Raw genomic sequence first — 20,088 nt, 5'->3', positions numbered from 1 at the left:
ATATAAATGTTATATGCTTAAACGATAAAGTCCAAGGAATATGTGATTGGGAGAATGCAATCTAATGAAGTTAGATTAATGAGACCATTCTTTCGTAGACACTTCCTAAATGTTCCTTATCATAGGATTACCAATTGGGCATTGACAGTCCGTTAAGATCAGTATGTACTGTGTCTTCTCTCAGGGAGAGTGACTAGTCTCGAGTCATTGGTGTGTGTGACATCAAGACAAGTACGTAGGTGCTCAATAAGAGAATGAGTTCACTGAACGTGATCAACGAAGAGTTCTTATATTCCATGTCACATGAGAACTCATGGTTGGGATAATGCAAAGTAGTCCTTTTACCTGAGGCATCACAGTTGTCTTGTGGTTAAGTCCTTAATCTTTGATTATGTCTAATTCACCCCCTCGGGGTGTCACGGCATCGTTGGGGTTAAGCCACTTAGCTATGGAGACAAGTGAATGCGCAACAAGGGATCTCTAACCTTCAAACAGTTGAGGAGAATACTCTATGATATGATTTGGAATCTCTGGCCAGAGTATGAATGAGATTGGGGAATGCGTTCCAAATCACATTCAAGGAAATCATATAAGCAAACGATTCACATTGGATAGTAGACATGAGTAAATAAACTATCATACCAAACAATGTGGTCAAGAGTATTAGATTAGAGAAGGACCGTATTGCATTTGTAATCCCGAACTGAATAGGTTCTCCACCTCTTCTGATTAGCTTGGGTAACCATGATATGTTGCTAGGTGTCACTCATGGTTTGTGGAAGCCCTAAACGTGTGTAATCACTAAAGGGAGAATTGAAAATAGTTTCAATTCACAATCGATGTAAAATGGTTTTAATCGCCCACTACCTCGCTAAAAGGAACCTAATGGATCGCACACCGTAAAAGGTAGAGATTGGAGATTAAACGGAAATGAGTAAGAATGATTAAATGGTTTAATCATTTAATTATGGCAAGGATTAATTAATATGTTAATTAATCAAACGAATAAGTTCGTTAAAGACTTCGGGATAGTTTTGGACCTTAAGGCCCAATGGGCTTCGAACGTCAAGCCCATTAACTTAAATTGTATGACAATTTAATGAATAAAGATTCATTAAAGCCCAAAAGCCCAAACATCCCTAAATGGCCGGCCATATTAGATGAATTAGGGTTTTGGTTGTTTAGGTTACTTAAAGAAGTGACTATATAAATGACTTTATAGCCAAAATTCATTAAGGAAAAGTTAAGGGTTTATTTTGGGGGAAAATTGGTGAGAATTGTCTCTCCATTTTCTCTCTAAAGAAGCTAACACCTTGGAGGGTACATCTAGCAATCCTACTACTCCAAGGTCACTCATTTCTTCTACAATCAAACCTTGGTGAAGAGACTTAGAGGTTCCCTATTTTGGGAACTTGGAGAAACCTATTCTTCCATCCAAATCCATGGATCTAAGAAGCAAGGAATGAAGGCCCCTATCTCTTTGGGTGATTAGCCTTTGCTTATGCAAAGAGGAATCTACAAAGGTATTAATTTCAACTCACTTTGTTTTGAGTTGATTATTGGTTCACCAATCTACTAGGCTTTGAATTTCATGGTAATGTTTTGTTTTTGAGTGCATGCAAGCATGATTCCGCCTTTAATTGTTAATTGCATGTTATATGATGTTGCTCAAATGAACATGTTTTTCAAAATAAATCCTTCAATAATGTCTCGTTGCGGTTTACAAGTGAGGACGTGATTGGCTGCCCTTGGATCTGATGCTGCTTTTATTGTGTAGATGGTTATATCTTCCTCGTAATTCAACACAGCTATAGACATCCAAAATAAGAGAATAAGGAACACAAAGAATATCAAAATTATTGAATTGCATACTGGTTTTGTTGATGCACAAAATCAGCGAGGACTTTGGTACAACAGAAAGTGTCAGGTTTGTGACCTTCGCTTGGTTGCTTCGATCACTAGTGAAGATAAGTACGTAAATGAATAGGGACAGGGAAGCAAACACAAGATATACGTGGTTCACCTAGATCGGCTACGTCCACGGAGTAGAGGAGTTCTCATTAATTGTGAAGGGTTTACACAAATACATAGGTTCAAGCTCTCATATTGTGAGTTCTAGTGAATAGTTTAGTACAAAATGACATTAGAGATTATTGTGGGAGAATGATCCCTATTTATAGAAGAGAGTTTCTAGTTTTGTTCTAATATTGACACGTGTCGTGTTGTGATTGGCTTCTGATGTTAACACATGTCGAGCTGTGATTGGCTTCTGATGTCGACACATGTCGCATTGTGATTGGCCTCCTGGTTGAAGGGAAGCTCTTCTGGGTCCTTGACGGTATAACGTTGACCGGTGCTCAGTAGTTTCGGGATTGGTCAAGTATGGTACAAACAGTGCTCCCCTAAGTTCCCGAGTGAGGGAAGCTCCTCGGTTGGGGACTTGCAAGATCCAAGCCATTGAGTAATCAAGAAACTTCTAAGTACTGAAGTGTGGTATCATTTTCACGTGCTTTATCTCTCTCATATGTAGATGTGGCATCTTCTCTTAAAGTACTTTTCCTCCATCCATGGGTGGTATCTTTAACCGATGAAGATGCACAAGGTAATGTATCAATTTCACTTGAAGCTTACTTGTAGTTTCGGGCTTGGTCAAGTGCGATACAAACCCTATAGTAGGAGTCCCCCAAGTCGCCGAGCTAGGAGATCTGCCGAAAGAGGTGACAGACAAGGTAAGCAGTCAAACTTCCAAGCAAGCAACCTAGGATCGGAGGTTCGACTTTGGCTTCCGGTTGATTGTTCTCCTTCTCCTTGTCTCTCATTCAGCTGCCAAGATAAGGAGAAGCAAATGGAGAATAGATGATATGAGATACTTTTGCTTTTGAAGAAGCAAATGGTTCCCTTCAGAGTATAAGGCCGACTCAAGAATTTGAGGGTCAAAACAAGTCCATCAAATCTAGAGTACGTTCGACCTTGATGATATGGGATACTTTTGCTGTTGACGGAATAATGAATGTGGTATGGAAAGGTGTCGTGCTGTAGTGATCTGTTTCAGCTCACCGTTGAACCTTCTGCTTCAATCTTTTGCATGGCAGAAGTGGTGTGCAACCTTTGAATTTAAATCGTCCTTCAGAACATTCCTTCATAGTGACTCATCCACGCTTGGCAACTTCAGTGTAAAGAGCCAATATCTGATCAACTGTCATGAGGTATGTGCCGGTGGAATTCATGACCTTGATAGCAGTTGAGGATGAGTTCTCGAGAACAATGCTAAGTAAGCAACCAGGCAAAGGTCTCAGGCAGTCAGTTCCAGATTGGAGGTTTGATTTTAGGTTCCGACTGACTGTTCTCTTTCTCTTTGTCCTGCAGATGTGGACAAGGATGAAGACAAGGACAGGGAGAAAGCATGATATGGGATACTCTTGCTTTCGACCCTGATGATATGAGATACTCTTGTTCTTGGTGTGGCTTATTTGCTGAGGTATTATCGGGGGGAAATAAAGCTGAGTATTTCGATAGGTTATGTTGAGGGTGCATTCTCGAATGCGAGAAAGGGTTGAGCATTTTTTCAGGTTTGCATGTCTGTTGAAGAGAGAGGTCGATGTATATAGGGATTTCCCAATAACAAGTAGTAATGTTATTCCTTTACCCTTCTTGGTCACAGCAATGTAGTGGGAGCTGCCAGCTTCACGTGTTTTAACTTTGTCAGAGCACTTTGAAAAAGTGGTATGTGGTATCTAGAAAGCTGATGTTGCGTGTGAAGATTACAGACAAGCTTTATCTAAGGAAATCTGGCTCTCGAAGTTCTGAAAGCTGTGCCTCTTTGGTTTTCGAACAAGCAATCCCGTCGGGGATCTGGCTCTCGAGATTCGGAAAGCGGTGCCGCTTCGATTTTTTAGAAAGTAATTATGTTGAGAGTCTTTTCTCGAATGTGAGTAAAGGTTTGACGTTCTTGCTAGCTTGTCTTGCCACGGAACACGGAGGTCGACACATATAGGGACTTTTCAGTTGTCAAGCAGTGGTGCTGTTCCTTTACCCTTGTGAGTAATAGTAAGGTAGCTGGAACTTCGAAATTCTCGTGCTTAAACTTTGTCAGAGATCTTTGGAAAAGTTATATGTGGTACCCGAGGAGTTGATGGTGCGTGTGGAGAGTGGTGATTGAACAGTAAGATTCACGTGCTTTCTACTTCACCAGAAATCTTTGACAGATTGCCCGTAATTTCCGCAAAGTTGGGTGTGCTTGTGACAGGTGCTGACGAGGCTGAAAAAGCAGGTGCTTCTTCGATTTCTGAGATCGGCCCTCGTGGTCTCTAAGTAGCCCAGCTTTTGAGAAAGGAAACGCCTCTTCGATTTTTGAGATCGGCCCTCGTGGTCTCTGAGCAGCCCAGCTTTTGAGAAAGCAAACGCCTCTTCGATTTCTGAAGCTCCGTCGAGTGCAGATTTTTATAGAGGTTGGCATTAAGTTCCACAACACACCTGAATCTCCACCAGTAGAAGCTCCCTTCTTGCACTTCTAAGATCTTGATTTGTCTGACCTCTTCTCTCTTCAACACCTTTGAAAATGTCTAGCCCCTCCGACTGTCGTTTTGACTTGAACCTTGGAGAAGAGGCAGCCATGCCTTCTCCAGACAACATATGGCGCCCATCCTTCATATCCTCTACTGGTCCTCTTACCGTTGGGGATTCTGTGATGAAGAATGATATGACCACTGCGGTGGTGGCCAGGAACCTTCTCACTCCCAGAGATAACATACTACTTTCCAAACGGTCTGATGAGTTGGCTGTTAAGGATTCTCTGGCTCTTAGTGTTCAGTGTGCAGCTTCTATGTCTAATATGGCCTAACGCCTATTTGCTAGAACCCGCCAAGTCGAATCATTGGCTGCTGAAGTGATAAGTCTCAAACAGGAGATTAGAGGGCTCAAGAATGAGAATAAACAGTTGCACAGGCTCGCGCATAACTATGCTACAAACATGAAGAGGAAACTTGACCAGATGCAGGAATCTGATGGTCAGGCTTTACTTAATCATAAAAGGTTTGTGGGTTTGTTCCAAAGGCATTTATTGCCTTCGTCTTCTGGGGATGTACCACATAATGAAGCTCCAAATGATCAACCTCCAATGCCTCCTCCTTCTGGGGTTCTGTCCAGTACTGAGACTCCGGATAACCACCCTCCGGTGCTTTCTCTTTCTGGGGCTCTACCGACTGCTGAGACTTCCCCTAAGCAACCTTTGTGAAAGCTCCCTTTTTTTTGTTTATTTTGACTCATGTATATGTACATATTTGTGGCTTATCGGAAATATTAATAAATAAGCTTTGCTTCATTTCAACGTATTGTGTTAAATGCACCAAAGCCTTCTTCAGAAAGTTCTTTGAATTTTTTTCTTTTGTTGAAACTTGTATTGTTGAAGCTTTGTGAGTGAAGCATGTAGTTTGAGGTAGTGTTCCCTTCTCGATTGGAGACTTGAAAAATCCAAGTCACTGAGTGGTTGTGAGACTTCCGAGTATCAAGGTGCAGTAGCATATGGTGGGAGTCCCCCAAGTCTCTGGTCGAGGGAGTTGACGAATGAGGCATTTCCTTTCTAAGTGGTAGCCCAAAACTCCTTCTTCATATATATTTGTTATGAAAGTTGTTAGGCCCAAAGAAAATGAGGCCTAGGCAATTTATTTATTTATTTTTTTTTTTTGAATTTTCAAATTTCCGGATTTTTGAATTTTCGAATTTTCGAAAAAATAAAAATTAAAAATAATATATATATATATATTTAAAAGCTTTGTTGGTGAAGCTTTGGTGTTGAAGCTTTGTAAGTGAAGCTTTGAGGTTGAAGCTTTGTTGGTCATCATGAATTGATTTTGCTTCACACTATCTTGATGAAGAGTGTGTGAAGCTTTTATATGTTTTGGTGTTGAAATTTTGTATTGTAGGTGAAGCTTTGGGGTTGAAGCTTGATAGGTGAAGCTTTGGTGTTGAAGCTTTATAGGTGAAGCTTTGGTGTTGAAGGGTTGAAGCTTTATAGGTGAAGCTTTGGTGTTGAAGCTTTATAGGTGAAGCTTTGGGGTTGAAGCTTTATAGGTGAAGCTTTAGTTGGCACCATAAATTAATTTTGCTTCACACTATCTTGATGAAGATAGTGCAAAGCTTTTGAGATTGATATTTGTCCTCCATTGATGAAGCTTTTGTTGGCACCATAAATTGATTTTGCTTCACACTATCTTGATGAAGATAGTGCGAAGCTTTTGAGGATTGTAGTTGTGTTCCATTGATGAAGCTTTGTTGAATTTCCCAATTTCCAATTTCCTTTTCTTTTCTTTTTTTTTTTTTTTTGTTTTTGTTTTTTTGTTTTTTTTTTTTTGTTTTTTTTTTTTTTTGTTTTTTTTTTTTTTTGGGAAAACTAGAAATTTGAAAATGTGGGAGAGACAACGTATACAAATTTTGCTTCTATACTGTTAAGTGAGAGGTTGTGATTCAAGCCACATCTTGTAGTAGTCGAAGGTTTGGATGAACCATATAAATTGAATTTGCTTCGAACAGTCTTGATCAAGAGCGTTTGAAGTTTTCTATGAGTTGTAGTGTTTGCATTGTTACATAGGAGAAATGTCTGAAGCAGATGCAAGAGGGCTGAAGAGCTTGATCTTTGTATACCATGCACTGAAGCCATTGTTGGCTTGCAATAAGACTTTGTTGGTGACTATAGCTCTTATTAGGCATAAGTGCTCCCCTAGTTGAGTTGTAAAGCTTGATGGTTTTTGATTATTTGTGAATGCTAGGAGTTCACATGTACAAGTTGTACCACTCATCTTCTGGTTAGTGGAATGAATGGTAGGTTGCTTTCATCACTTGGTTGGTGGTACGAATGTGAATTCCTTAATCACCTTTCATCACATTTCATCACCTGGTTGGTGACATGAAGGAGAGTACGCGTTGTACATTTCATCACCTGGTTGGTGGCATAAAGGAAAGTACGCGTTGTACATTTCATCACCTGGTTGGTGGTATGAAGATGAGTTCCTTCTTCACCTGATTGGTGATAAGGGTGGCAAGTTTCCAAATAATATTAGAGTACGGGTTGTACATTTCATCACCTAGTTGGTGGTACGAAGGTGAGTTCCTTCATCACCTAGTTGGTGAGAATAAGGGCAAGGTGTCGAGGCACATTGTGGCAAATGTCGAATGACACAAAGTGTGTTGAACCCTTTCGAAGCACAGTTGGCTTATGTATGGATGTGTTGGAATGTATGATGTTTATGCATGAATGTGTTGGAATGTATGATGTTTATGTATGAATGTATTGGAATGTATGATGTTTATGTATGAATGTGTTGGAATGTATGATGTTTATGTATGAATGTGTTGGAATGTATGATGTAGATCCTTTGTATAGTCTTGTTGACACATACTTAGATTTTGTTTTGTATTGGAAACATTTGCGTTGAAGCTTCAACACTTGAGTGTTTCATTGCTCAGAATGTAAAAGAGTTTAGGCCGAGTTGGCTAAATCACCTCTTTATTGAATTCATACCAAATGGTCTTTGTTACATAGGATGCCGAACGGTTGTAGCTTAACACTTGTACAATGTGAGTCTATTTGTAATAGTACTTCAAGTGGTCAGCATTCCATGGATGGCCAAGGGTTTTCCCGTTGGAGTTTCTGAGCGTGTAGGAGCCAGGGCAGCTGATGCCGATGACCTCGAACGGTCCGTCCCAGTTAGGACTGAGTGTTCCTTCACTCGGGACCCTATCACAGAGTAATCTTTTCTTCAGTACCCAGTCTCCCACTTTGAAATAGCGCGGTTTAACCCTTGAGTCGTAGTAGTTGGAAATGCGCTGCTTGTAGGCGACATTCCTCATGTGAGCCTGATTTCTGTGTTCCTCGACTAGATCCAGGTTGAGGGTGAGTTGTTTGTCGTTCTCACTCTGCATGTAATTCTGGATTCGGTATGTTGCTTGCTCAAGCTCAACCGGGACAACTGCTTCTGTACCAAAAGCAAGTGAGAATGGAGTTTCTCCTGTGGAAGTCCGATATGAAGTGCGGTATGACCAAAGAACTTGGGGTACGAATTCTGGCCAACAACCTTTAGCTTTGTCCAAGCTAGTTTTCAAAGTGCGCTTGATTATTTTGTTAACGGCCTCGACTTGTCCATTAGATTGGGGATGGGCTGGAGAGGTAAAACATAAGTTGATGTTGAACTTAGAGCAGAACATCTTGAACTTCTTTGTTGTCGAACTGCCGCCCATTGTCCGTGACTATCGCATTGGGAATGCCGAATCTACAGAGGATGTTCTTCCATACGAAGTCTTCTATTTTTCCCTCAGTAATGGTTGCCAAGGGTTCTACTTCAGCCCACTTTGTGAAGTAGTCAACTGCAACGATTGCATAGCGGACCTTGCCCTTCCCTGCAGGCATTGGGCCGATCAAATCAAGTCCCCATTGGGCGAAAGGCCAAGGGCTTATCATAGGAGTGAGCGGCTTGGGAGGGGAGTGAGGGATAGTTGCGTAGCGTTGACACTTATCACATGAGCGAGATATTCTGATGGCATCTTGGTGGAGTGTTGGCCAATAGTATCCTTGGCGAAAAGTCTTGTGTGCTAGGGATTGAGACCCAGCATGATCTCCGCAGACTCCTTCATGTATTTCCCGAAGGACAATTTCCGCCTCTGCAGGTGTAAGGCATCTTAGGTAGGGCAGGGTAAAACCGCGCTTGTAGAGTTGGTCATTAATGATCAGGTAGCGAGCAGACTTGTATCGAATCTGCTTAGCTTGGACTTTGTCATTTGAGAGGGTGCCATGGGCAAGGAATTTATAAATTGGGGTGATCCAACTATCTCCTTGTTGTAAATTGCACACCTCCGCGACCATGGTGCTTGGTGCTGCCAACAATTCGACATGAATTTTTCTCCCAATCTTGTCTTCCACTGCCGAGGCGAGGCGAGCCAAAGCATCAGCATGACTGTTTGCCGCTCGAGGAACTTGGGTGATCTGGTAGTGGAAGTGCTTGAGCAAAAGTCGTGTTTGCGCAAGATATGCTGCCATGGAGCTATCCTTAGCATCAAAGTTGTTCGTGACTTGGTTGACCACTAATTGGGAGTCACTGAAGATATCAATTTGTTTAACCCCAAGGTGCTTGGCCAAACGTAAGCCTGCTAGAAGGGCTTCGTATTCGGCCTCGTTGTTCGATACCTTGAATTTGAAACGAATAGCGTATTCTATCGCGACTTTGTCGGGGGTAGTGAGGACTAATCCTGCTCCGCAGCCCTGTTGGTTGGATGATCCATCAACATACAAACTCCATGTTGAGGTTGTTGATTCTATCTTCTGAGCTTCCGATAGTAATGAAGCTACTGCTTCAGGTGTAGAAGCAATGTCAACATGATATGTGAAGTCGGCGATGAAATCTGCTACTGCTTGCCCCTTTTCGGCTGGTTTTGGTTGGTAGGAGATGTCAAACTCACCCAATGCTATCGCCCATTTAATCATTCACCCAGACGTGTCAGGACTCTGGAGTATCTGTCGAAAATGGTGATTGGTAAGCACGATGATGGCGTGTGCTTGGAAATAAGGGCGAAGTTTTCGAGTAGACATGACCAATGCTAGAGCTAATTTCTCAATGTTGGAGTATCGTGTCTCCGCATCTTGTAGGGCCTTGCAAGCGTAGTAGACGGGCCGTTCGACACCACTGTCCTTTCGAATAAGAACAGAACTGACTGCTGAAGCTGAAACCGATAGATAGATAATGAGAGTGTCACCAACTTCTGGTTTGGAGAGCAGAGGGGCTTTACTCATGTACTCTTTGAGGTTCCTGAATGCCTTGGCACATTCCTCCGTCCATGTAATGTACTTCTTATTTCTCTTGAGTGCTTTGAAGAAAGGAGCACATCTGTCTGTGGCCTTAGAGATGAATCTGGTTAAGGCTGCCACCTTGCCAGTAAGGCTTTGGATGTCTTTTGAAGTTACTGGCTCTTTCATGTCGAGGATTGCTTTGATCTTTTCGGGGTTAGCTTCAATGCCTCGTTGGCTAATCATGAAGCCTAAGAATTTGCCAGAGCCCACGCCGAAGGCACATTTGTTGGGGTTCAACCTCATTTGATACCTCTTTAGAATGGTGAAAGTTTCAGATAGGTTAGTGATGTGTTGGTCAGCATGTTTGCTTTTGACTAACATATCATCAACGTAAACTTCCATGCTCTTCCCAATCTGTTCGGCGAACATTGAATTGACCAGTCTCTGATAAGTTGCTCCTGCATTCTTTAGGCCGAAAGGCATAACTTTGTAGCAATATAGTCCCCTGTCAGTAGTGAAGGCTGTGTGTTCTTGGTCTGAGGGGTTCATGAGGATTTGGTTGTATCCTGAATAAAAGTCCATGAAGCTCAATAGCTCACACCCTGCCGTAGAGTCTATAAGTCTATCAATGAGAGGAAGGGGGAAACTATCCTTCGAACATCCTTTGTTTAGGTCGGTGTAGTCGACACACATTCTCCACAAGACCTTTTGAAGCAGGAGACTTTCCTTGGTCGGATTTTTCTTAACAAGGACAACATTTGCTACCCATGTTGGGTAATTGACTTCACGGACGAAGCCTATGTCCTTGAGTTTTTCAACTTCTGCTTTCATCGCCTCGTATCGTTCAACATCATAAGATTTTCGCTTCTGTTTTACTGGTTTGGTCTTGGAATCAATACTCAAGTGGTGACAAATGATATCGGGAGAGATGCCCGGCATGTCTTTATATGACCAAGCGAAGACCTCGGCGTTCTCTTGCAAAAATGAGATCAGCGACAGCCGAAGGGGTGGCGACAAAGTGGTGCCAATCTTCACCATGCGATCTGGATGGTCTTTGGAGATAGAGACATTCTCTAACTCTTCAGCGGGTTGTGCTTGCTGGGTGAATGAGTCATCTCGAGGGTCATCGGGTTGACTGTTGCCATCATGAAGATCCGAGTTGGCTTCATCTAGACTGGTTTTTACTGCTTGGTTATGTATAGAAAGGGTCTCCTTGGGGACAGGCAGGTGTTGCTGCTTAACTGAAATGTTGTAACATGATCGAGCACTAAGTTGATCTCCCCTGGTGTATCCATTGCCGAAAGGGGTTGGAAATTTCATCAACAACATATGTGTGGATACCATGTAGTAGTTGTGTAGGGGCCTGTACCAATGGTGAGGGGTAAGTGTATACTCCCTAATGGTTGCACGATATCGCCAGAGAAGCTTATCAGAGGAGAAATCGAGCGATCGAGCAAGTGTTCAGCTACATTAAGTTCCTTGAAAGCTTCAGCAAACATGATATTGACTGAAGCACCTGTGTCTATCAGGATTCGTTTCACATCGAAATTTGCTATGTGAGCCTCCACGATCAGCGGGTCGTTGTGAGGGTAGATGATACCTCTTTCTTCCTCAGGGTAGAAACATATTGGATCCCAGTTAGGCTTTTGATACTTGCCTCCCCTGATGTCTTCCACGTGAAACACTTAATAGCCAGGTCTCAAAGTTCATTCACTGTTTTTCATGGCCCTATTGGATGATTCAGACATGGGTGTGCCGCCGCTTATGGAATATATCACATTCACCTGGCGTTGGTTACGGTTATCCCTTGGAGGGTGAAGGAGGAACTGATCAATTTTTCCTTCACGTGCCAAAGCTTCAATATGATCACGGAGGATGATGCACTTCTCGCCGTCATGGCCATTATACTCGTGGTAGCAACAAAACATGCCCGTGTTCTTCGTGGACTTGTAATCTGGTTGTCTTGGCTTTGGCTTTGGTATTAGGTGAGCTATACTGGGGTAGATGGCCGCACATGTAGCGTTCAAAGGTGTGTATGTCTCATACCTCGGGGTAGGGCCTGTCTTGACACCTGATTGGCCCACTGCGTTGATTGCCTGAGCACGGGCGCTATTGTGACGATATCCTGAGTTATCGCGATAGTGTCCCTTATTCTTTTTATTAAAATGAGATTGGTGAAGATGGAAATCTTTCCTTTTGCCTTGGGATTGATATGTCTGCTGACTTGGCGAAGCATTAAATGAAGCAGGGGGTGTGCTGCTATCGTTTGGAAGGTTGAGGTCTTCTCATTCAGTTGGATCTGGCCCCCACTCCCTACTTGCTGATAAGGGGTGACTGTAGGGGGTTTCCCTTGATATGTCCTTGCCTCGGCGGAGGCATGGTTGTAAGCTTGTGCCATCACCTCAAAGTAAGTCTTCCAAGTGTTGGCATTGATCATGTACTTGAAGAAACAATCACGTAAGCCTGCCGTGAAAGCCTTGAGGGCGGTCTTGTCATCTGCCTCAGCGCAACGAGAATACTCATGGCTGAAGCGACCAGCATACTTTCGTAATGACTCGTCCAGCTTCTGGCGAATAGTGTACAAGTCATCTGCGGAATGCAAGCGATCGGTTTGGAAGATGTGTTGAGAGACAAACAGCTTCCTCAATTCTTCAAATGAGTCTACTGTCTCAGGTGGAAGACGGCAATACCAGTTTAAAGCTCCGCCAGAGAGGGTAGAGGGGAAGAGAAGGCATCGTTCTTCGTCGGTGTGTCTCCGGTATACCATGGTGGACTCAAAGAGGTTAAGGTGTTCAATCAGGTCTTCCCTTCCAGTATAGAGTTGTAAGTCAAGCTTCTACTTTGTCTTCGCTTGGAAAGGGTGTTGAGGATCCTTCTTGTGAGAGGGCCAGGCCTGGGTTGGTTCCAGTCAGGTATCTCGGCTTGACATTCAGCCTTCAACTTGTTTACTTCCTCCAGGAGCTGTAGGACGAGGGGGTCCTGAGTGGAGTTGTGCATCACTGAAGTTTTCTTCCGTAAGTCTCCATCGCCTCTTGGAAGTAGGAAAGTTTGATCAAGATAGCATGATTTTTCCTTGGACTCGTCACACTGACTCCTAGAGTGAGTATGTCGAAACATTTCCGAGTCCCCTGTACCTTCATGTTCTTCTGGGACTTGTTGCCCATTCCCTAGATTAACTGCTGGCCTGGGTCGTGGGAGAGGACGAAGTCTTTCAGAAACTCTTGGGTCATTGATCTTCGAGCTTATGTGGATGGGATTCTCTCGGCGTTGCTTTAGGAAGTCTTGACAATCGCGATAGACGGCTTTTGATGTGGGTTGAGAGAAGTTTCATGTTGATTATCACATTGATGTGTAGCTCGATCCCTATCAGGGATGTCCGTGTTGGATATCGGTGACCCTCCGTGTTGGGGGGCATTCAGATGATTGTTGACCTCAGCAGGGGCGACGAGCTTGTGTGCTTGAGCATGCCTAGCCTCGTGAAGCATCTCAAAAAGTTTTTCATACTGCTCCTGGAGGACCTCGTTCCTCATCACTATCTTGTTGTTCTGAGCTTCTAACTCATCGACTTTAGCTTGAAGAGTAACTCTATTTCCTTCTGCTTTCGTTGCTTCATACTAGGTCCAATGGGGGTGTCATTCTGTGTGCTATGGCTTCTTTCGCTCCCCATGTTGGAGAGAGATGTTTGGCCAAAAGAAAGTGTACGAGCGGTGGAAACCAGCTTAACAAAGCTAAAGAGAGTGGGAGTAAGTGTCTTTCCCACAGACGGCGCCAAATGTTGATGCACAAAATCAGCGAGGACTTTGGTACAACAGAAAGTGTCAGGTTTGTGACCTTCACTTGGTTGCTTCGATCACTAGTGAAGATAAGTACGTAAATGAATAGGGACAGGGAAGCAAACACAAGATGTACGTGGTTCACCCAGATCGGTTACGTCCACGGAGTAGAGGAGTTCTCATTAATTGTGAAGGGTTTACACAAATACATAGGTTCAAGCTCTCATATTGTGAGTTCTAGTGAATAGTTTAGTACAAAATGACATTAGAGATTATTGTGGGAGAATGATCCCTATTTATAGAAGAGAGTTTCTAGTTTTGTTCTAATATTGACACGTGTCGTGTTGTGATTGGCTTCTGATGTTGACACGTGTCGAGCTGTGATTGGCTTCTGATGTCGACACGTGTCGCATTGTGATTGGCCTCCTGGTTGAAGGGAAGCTCTTCTGGGTCCTTGACGGTATAACGTTGACCGGTGCTCAGTAGTTTCGGGATTGGTCAAATATGGTACAAACAGGTTTGTCAACCATACATTTCCTATGTAAGATAAATGAATTCAACAATATAACCTTTTTTTTTTTGTTGAAACAAGAATATAAATTACAACCACGAAGAGAAGAAAAATAATATCGTTCGACTAAGATGTGTCTATGAGTCTCAACCTAGACACTGAGCATGTGCGACCACAAAACGTATTGTTTTTAACAGTTATATTTGTGATTATCAATGATGTCTCCGTTTCATGCCTTCTACTGCTACCTCCTCCCTCTATGCCATATTTCTTCGTACCTTATTATTTTCATACCTTATTATTTTCATACACTTTCTTGCTATTTCTAGCCAAAAAAAAAAAGTGTGAACTGAAGATACTAAAAACAAAAAATTTATCAAGCAAGTCCTTAGCGATAACCAATATTTGTTGTAGTTGAAGATGACTTCACAGGGGCAAAATACTTTTCATTTATTTGCCAAAAAAAAAATACTTTTCATTTCATTTCTCAAGCGACGTAACCGGTGTAAATTATTTTTATATAAATATTAAAAATAAAAGAAAAACTTGTAACATTCTACTAGGAAAATAGTGCATTTGTGGTTCAGAAGTAAAGTGCACCACTTGCATACTTACCCTTGACTGTACCAGTGCCATAAACAATGACTTCCTCACGCTCTTCCCGAGGATGAAGCAAACAATCAACAAAATATACAGCAAATGTGTTTCCACACACATAAGTGTACGGGATTCCTGCTGCTTCAGTCGCCCTTCTAATCACCCTTCTATTCTCATGTATAGCCTCGAAAGGCGGCAGCACGCTTGCTCTTTTTGGATCATCTCCAAACCCTACGGGAATAAATCTCTGATTTCATAGTCCCAACATGTATATGTTGTACACAGTTAGACACGAACATATATATATATATATACAATGAACTTTGACTGAGTAATGTAGCCAAGAATATGTACATAATCGTGGTTCAGATTCACAGTCAACGCAAAAGAACATTTTTCACATATATTTTCGCCTTTATATTGCCAGCATCTTTGATGGCGTTGATAATTTTGAACTGTTGAAGAAGCTGAGGAATAGTCAATGTAGATATTACAATGTCAACTTGTCGAAACACTGCGACTAGCTTTTCGCATCGAGTTCACCCTGTCCAGTTCACAACATATCAAATTGGCTCTCCTAAACATTAAATTGATTAGCTATATACGAAATATGAGCAATGAATTAGTAGAGTTTAGCCAATTAAGAAGTGAGAGGTTAATTAGCATAAGTAATATATATATATATATATATATATATATATATATATATATATATATATGTATGTATGTATATATGTATGTATGTATGTAATTACTTGGAAGACGGTGACTCCCATGGCTTCATATTCTTTGTGCAGCCCAAGGTTGGAAGGGTCAGTGATGGGTTTGATTGATCGGGCGTAAGCATAGGTTGGATGGCCCAAAGAAACGCTTGCTTTCACCATGTACTTGCCTAGGTACCCTGTGGCTCCAAATATCAGTATCTTGTTGTTCTCACAAGCCATGACCTTCTTCATTAATATTGTTCTTCCCAGCTGATACTTGCAAGGGCTATTGTGTTTAATATAGGGAAAATGAGAGCATGAGGACGATGGACTTGTAGAATTTAGCACGTGAATAACGGCAAGAAACTCAAAAACAAAAGATGCATTCTTTATAGCACGTGAATAGCGGCAAGAGACCAAAAACAAGTTGCATTCTTTATAGGCACAACAACTCGTCACTCACATTCTTGTTTCAGACTCAAATAAAGCTTTCTATAATGGCACTCAGCATTCGTCCGAGGTTCATATAAATAATGTCTTGGCGCAAATGAATCATGAGAAAGAAGCTTTCAAAAAATTATTATACTCTTTCATATTTGCCCCGTATCACATCATCATTATAAAACTCAAGGGTTTTTAATAATTTTCATACAGAGGATCAATAGCTATACCTGTAGCGATATATTTTTATATTTCCTCTTGTCTTTATATATTTGGTGCTTGTAAATATTTTTTGCATGCTAAGTGATGAGTCAATATTATACTCTATATTGCTCTATTCTTAATTGAATTTTATATATGCTTTTAGAAGAATTTTGATACTTTCTCTTATGTTTTGATATAGGACAAGCCATGGCCGCCTTCAATAATTTTGTTCTTTCTCAGCCGATCCTTGCAAGGACTATGTGTTTAATATAGGGAAATGAGTGCATGACGACGATGGAATTGTAGAATTTAGCACGTGAATATCGGCAAGAGACCAAAAAACAACAGCCGCCTACAAAACTCGACACATCCTTGTTTCAGACTCAAATAATATAAGCTGAAGCTTTATAATGGCACTCGGCATTCGTCCGAGTTCATATAAATAAGGGAACTTTAATGAAAAGCACCCGGTACTGTTCACTTTAACGAAAAACCACATTTTTACACTAAAAAGTCAATCCTGGTACTATTCACTTTACCCTTTATTTTGTCCTTATCATTAAAACTCAAAGTTTTCAAGCCCTTTTCATTAGTTTTCCTTATAAATAATGACTTTGGTGCGGTGGAATCATGAAAAAAAAAGCTTTCAAACATTAATTACAATTTCCTTTATATTTGCCACGTATCACAATTTTATATTTCCTCTTGCCATTATATATACTTTGTGCCTGTACACATTTTTTGCATGCTTGGTGATGAGTCAATACTATACTATTTATCACTCTATTCTTAGTTGGAATTTATATATGTTTTTAGGAGAATTTTAATACTTTCATTTATGTTTTGATTGTAGGACAAGCGAATCTACTTTGCTCAAAAAGTGATAAAACAAAGGAATTTTGGAGTGATTCCAATTGGAGCCGATTTCTTAGGGAGTGAAGTTAATTGTGTCAAAATTGTACTTGAGGCCAGAGTTCAAAGCCACCACTCGGCTAATTTCCAGTTCACCCTTTCAATTTATTCCCTCGAATGGCCAGAGCCCGAGTTTGAATGTTATAACTTACAACCCTTAGGTTGTTTCAAAGTTGTGTGATATTTGGCATATTGGGGGATTCCTTGTACTGCAAAAAAAAAATAATAAAAAAAAGAACGAACAAACAAAAGTCACGCACTAATCAAACCAAATTTTTCGACGGTTATAAATGAAAAATCACGATTTAACGGTTATTTTAGCTCCAATTTTGATGTTTTTTTACAACTACACTCCTCGACCCTATAAAAATACAATGAACTAATTCAATCTTCATTTGAAAATACTTACACTAGTGGATACCACAAAATCTTATGTTATACTTAATGGAAGTATAAAATAAACTCTAAGTATTTGTTGAATCTATCGTTTTGATGGGATACGTATTTTATGAAACTAGTTTCAACGATCCAACCATCAAACTTATTTGTATATACTCCGAGATAGCATACGTCAAAAATTGCAATAAACAAACATTCATAGATTAGGTAACGGGACGGAATTTTTCGTTGGTTATAAATGAAAAATCCCGATTTAACGGTTATTTTAGCTTCGATTTTGATGTTTTTTACAACTGCACTCCTCGACCTTATAAGAATACAAGCAACTAATTTGATCTTTAATTTAAAATATTTACACTAGAGGATAACACACAATCTAATATTTATTCTAGTCAATGATCTTTTCCAAGGACAACTATATGCCCTCATAAATAAATATCTATTTTTGAGAACCATTGATTGCCTTCGTAAATAGATAGTTATTTTTTACGGCCTCTAGTTCCTCTCACAAATACACAATCACTTCAGACAACAAATAATCATCATCATAAATAGAGAAATTACTACTGACTACCACTTGTTGCCCTCGAAAATAAACAATTACTTACGACAATTTAAACATGCTCTAAAAAAATACTATTATTTACGAAAATAAGTTTTGTCATGAATAAATGTGGCAGCAAAATTTCCCTCCAAAAAATATTTATTTCCAATGGCAATGGAACCCTTTTCCAAGGGCATTTTGGGGTTTAAAAATAGTAAACCACTTGTCGGCATGTTTCCAACAAAGCATTTTGGTTGAAAATAGTGGTTTTATGAAGGTATTTGTAGGTCCTCGGAAAATGTTGGTTGAAAATAGTGGTTTTATGAAGGTATTTGTAGGTCCTCGGAAAATGTTGGTCGCAAATGAACAATTTTTTTGTAGTGGGTTGTGATTGAATCCTTATCGAAGTACTGCTTATATATCTCTGAGAAGAAGAATCAAATCACTATTGTAGTTTTAAAGAAAGATGATACAATGTTGTTGACATTAGGGTTCATCTTTGATAAAGGTGCCTTAACTTAGGCAGGCTTTGGAGATGTCTTTCCCAATCTATGTGTAAAGGAACAACGTTGAGCTTGTGGTTGAGGTCGAGATGGACGACCTACATATCTTATCATGCTGAGGAAGAATCAAACCATCTGTAGTTCGTTTGGGGAGTTTTTAGTCATAACGAGTGTGTTTGATGATGTTTTACCTCATAGTGGTAAGAGTTCCCCTCTTGTGTGTACGGTTACGAGTCTTTTTGCTTTCAGGTGCAAGACGATTCTGCCCTTCAAAGACGCAGTTGATGCTAAGGGTGGGCTTTTTCGCTGGACATCGATCTTTTTCTTCATCGGTGAGTTCATACTGATCAGACTTACTTTGGTCCCTCTTCTTTCTGGCTTTGTCTCTCACAAACTCCCAACAGTTACCTTGGTCGATTAGTTCTTCTATATGATCCTAGAATGTACGATAATTCTGTGTGGTATGACCAGTGCACTATAGAAGAAACAAGGAAAAATTAGTATCCGGTCCCTAGTTCGTACTGTTCATTGACCAAGACCTTATTAGTCCTCAAATTTTGATTCAAGTCCCTAACATTAATGTGATAATGAATTTACATTTTTATTATATAATTTTTTAACATAAAAATTAGTAATTAATTTAGGGTTTAATACTCACACCTCTATTAAAATTCTAATTAATTTTCAATTCAAACATTTCCAAAATAATAAAAAATTAAATTAAATTAAGTTTGTACCTATTAGTTTTTTTTATATATATATAAAGATTCTCAATTTTTTAATCTTAAATGTACCCATTCATATAAATTTTCAATTGTTTTAATCTTAAATGTACCCATTCTTAAATATATCAATTTGTTATATGTAAAATGTACCCTTTTTTAAAAATAAATTCCATTCAAAATTTTTAATCCATGTTTAAACTTATATGGTACATTCTTTTTCGTTGATTTGAGAATGTATCCATGTTTTGGTACAATAACTTTTTTTGTTAATTTTGGTTTATGTACCCATACATATATGTATACACACACACACAATATATAATAGAGAGTATAATTTATAATTTATTATTTTTAATCCCATAAATTATGGGTTTTATTTAAAATCTCATTAATATAAACAATTACAAATTTCAATTTTTAATTTTTAATTTTAAAAAAATATAGTAACTTACATTATTACATTAATGTCAGGGACCTCAATCAAAAACTAAAAACTAACAAGGTTTCAATCAAAGAATATTGATAGTTAGGGATTGCATACAAAGTGTCCCAAGAAACAATATTCAATAGCCTTTTTCTTGGCCAGATGATTAGGGAAAGGTGTGGGCTTTTTTAGGAAGGCTTTGTATTTGACGCAACAAAGGATGTTGTTGATGGTAGTGTTTAAAGTAGTGAACTACTTTGGCTTGGGCAAAGCTAGCTTGTCCTTGAGCGCTTTTATGTCGTTCTGACGAGGAAAGAGAGGCGGGTTTCTCATCATCTCTCTTCCAATCAGACCTCTTGTGATATCTACATCACAGTTTCTCTTTCGAGCGCTATCGTTCAACTCAGTAATATCATCAACGATATGGAAGCATACTGCTAGAGTAGCGTAGTCAGAGCTTTTCTTATTTAGCTTCTAGACAGAGGTGAATGGATGTAGAACCCTTGTTTGAAGGCCCTTGTAGCGAGCATGTGGTTCAACTTTTCGATTTCAACTAATTATGGGCTAAATGGCTTC

At 40.1% G+C, this 20,088-nt stretch overlaps 1 pseudogene; it reads right to left on the bottom strand.

Annotated features, from left to right (window-relative positions):
- LOC114823974 (isoeugenol synthase 1-like) overlaps window positions 1–15,685 on the bottom strand; it is a 77,044-nt pseudogene extending 61,359 nt beyond the window's left edge.
- Window positions 15,686–20,088: the final 4,403 nt, after the last annotated feature.

Source organism: Malus domestica, chromosome 03, assembly GCF_042453785.1.
Source record: "Malus domestica chromosome 03, GDT2T_hap1".
NCBI lineage: Eukaryota > Viridiplantae > Streptophyta > Magnoliopsida > Rosales > Rosaceae > Malus > Malus domestica.
This window is presented reverse-complemented; position numbering and strand designations above follow the sequence as displayed.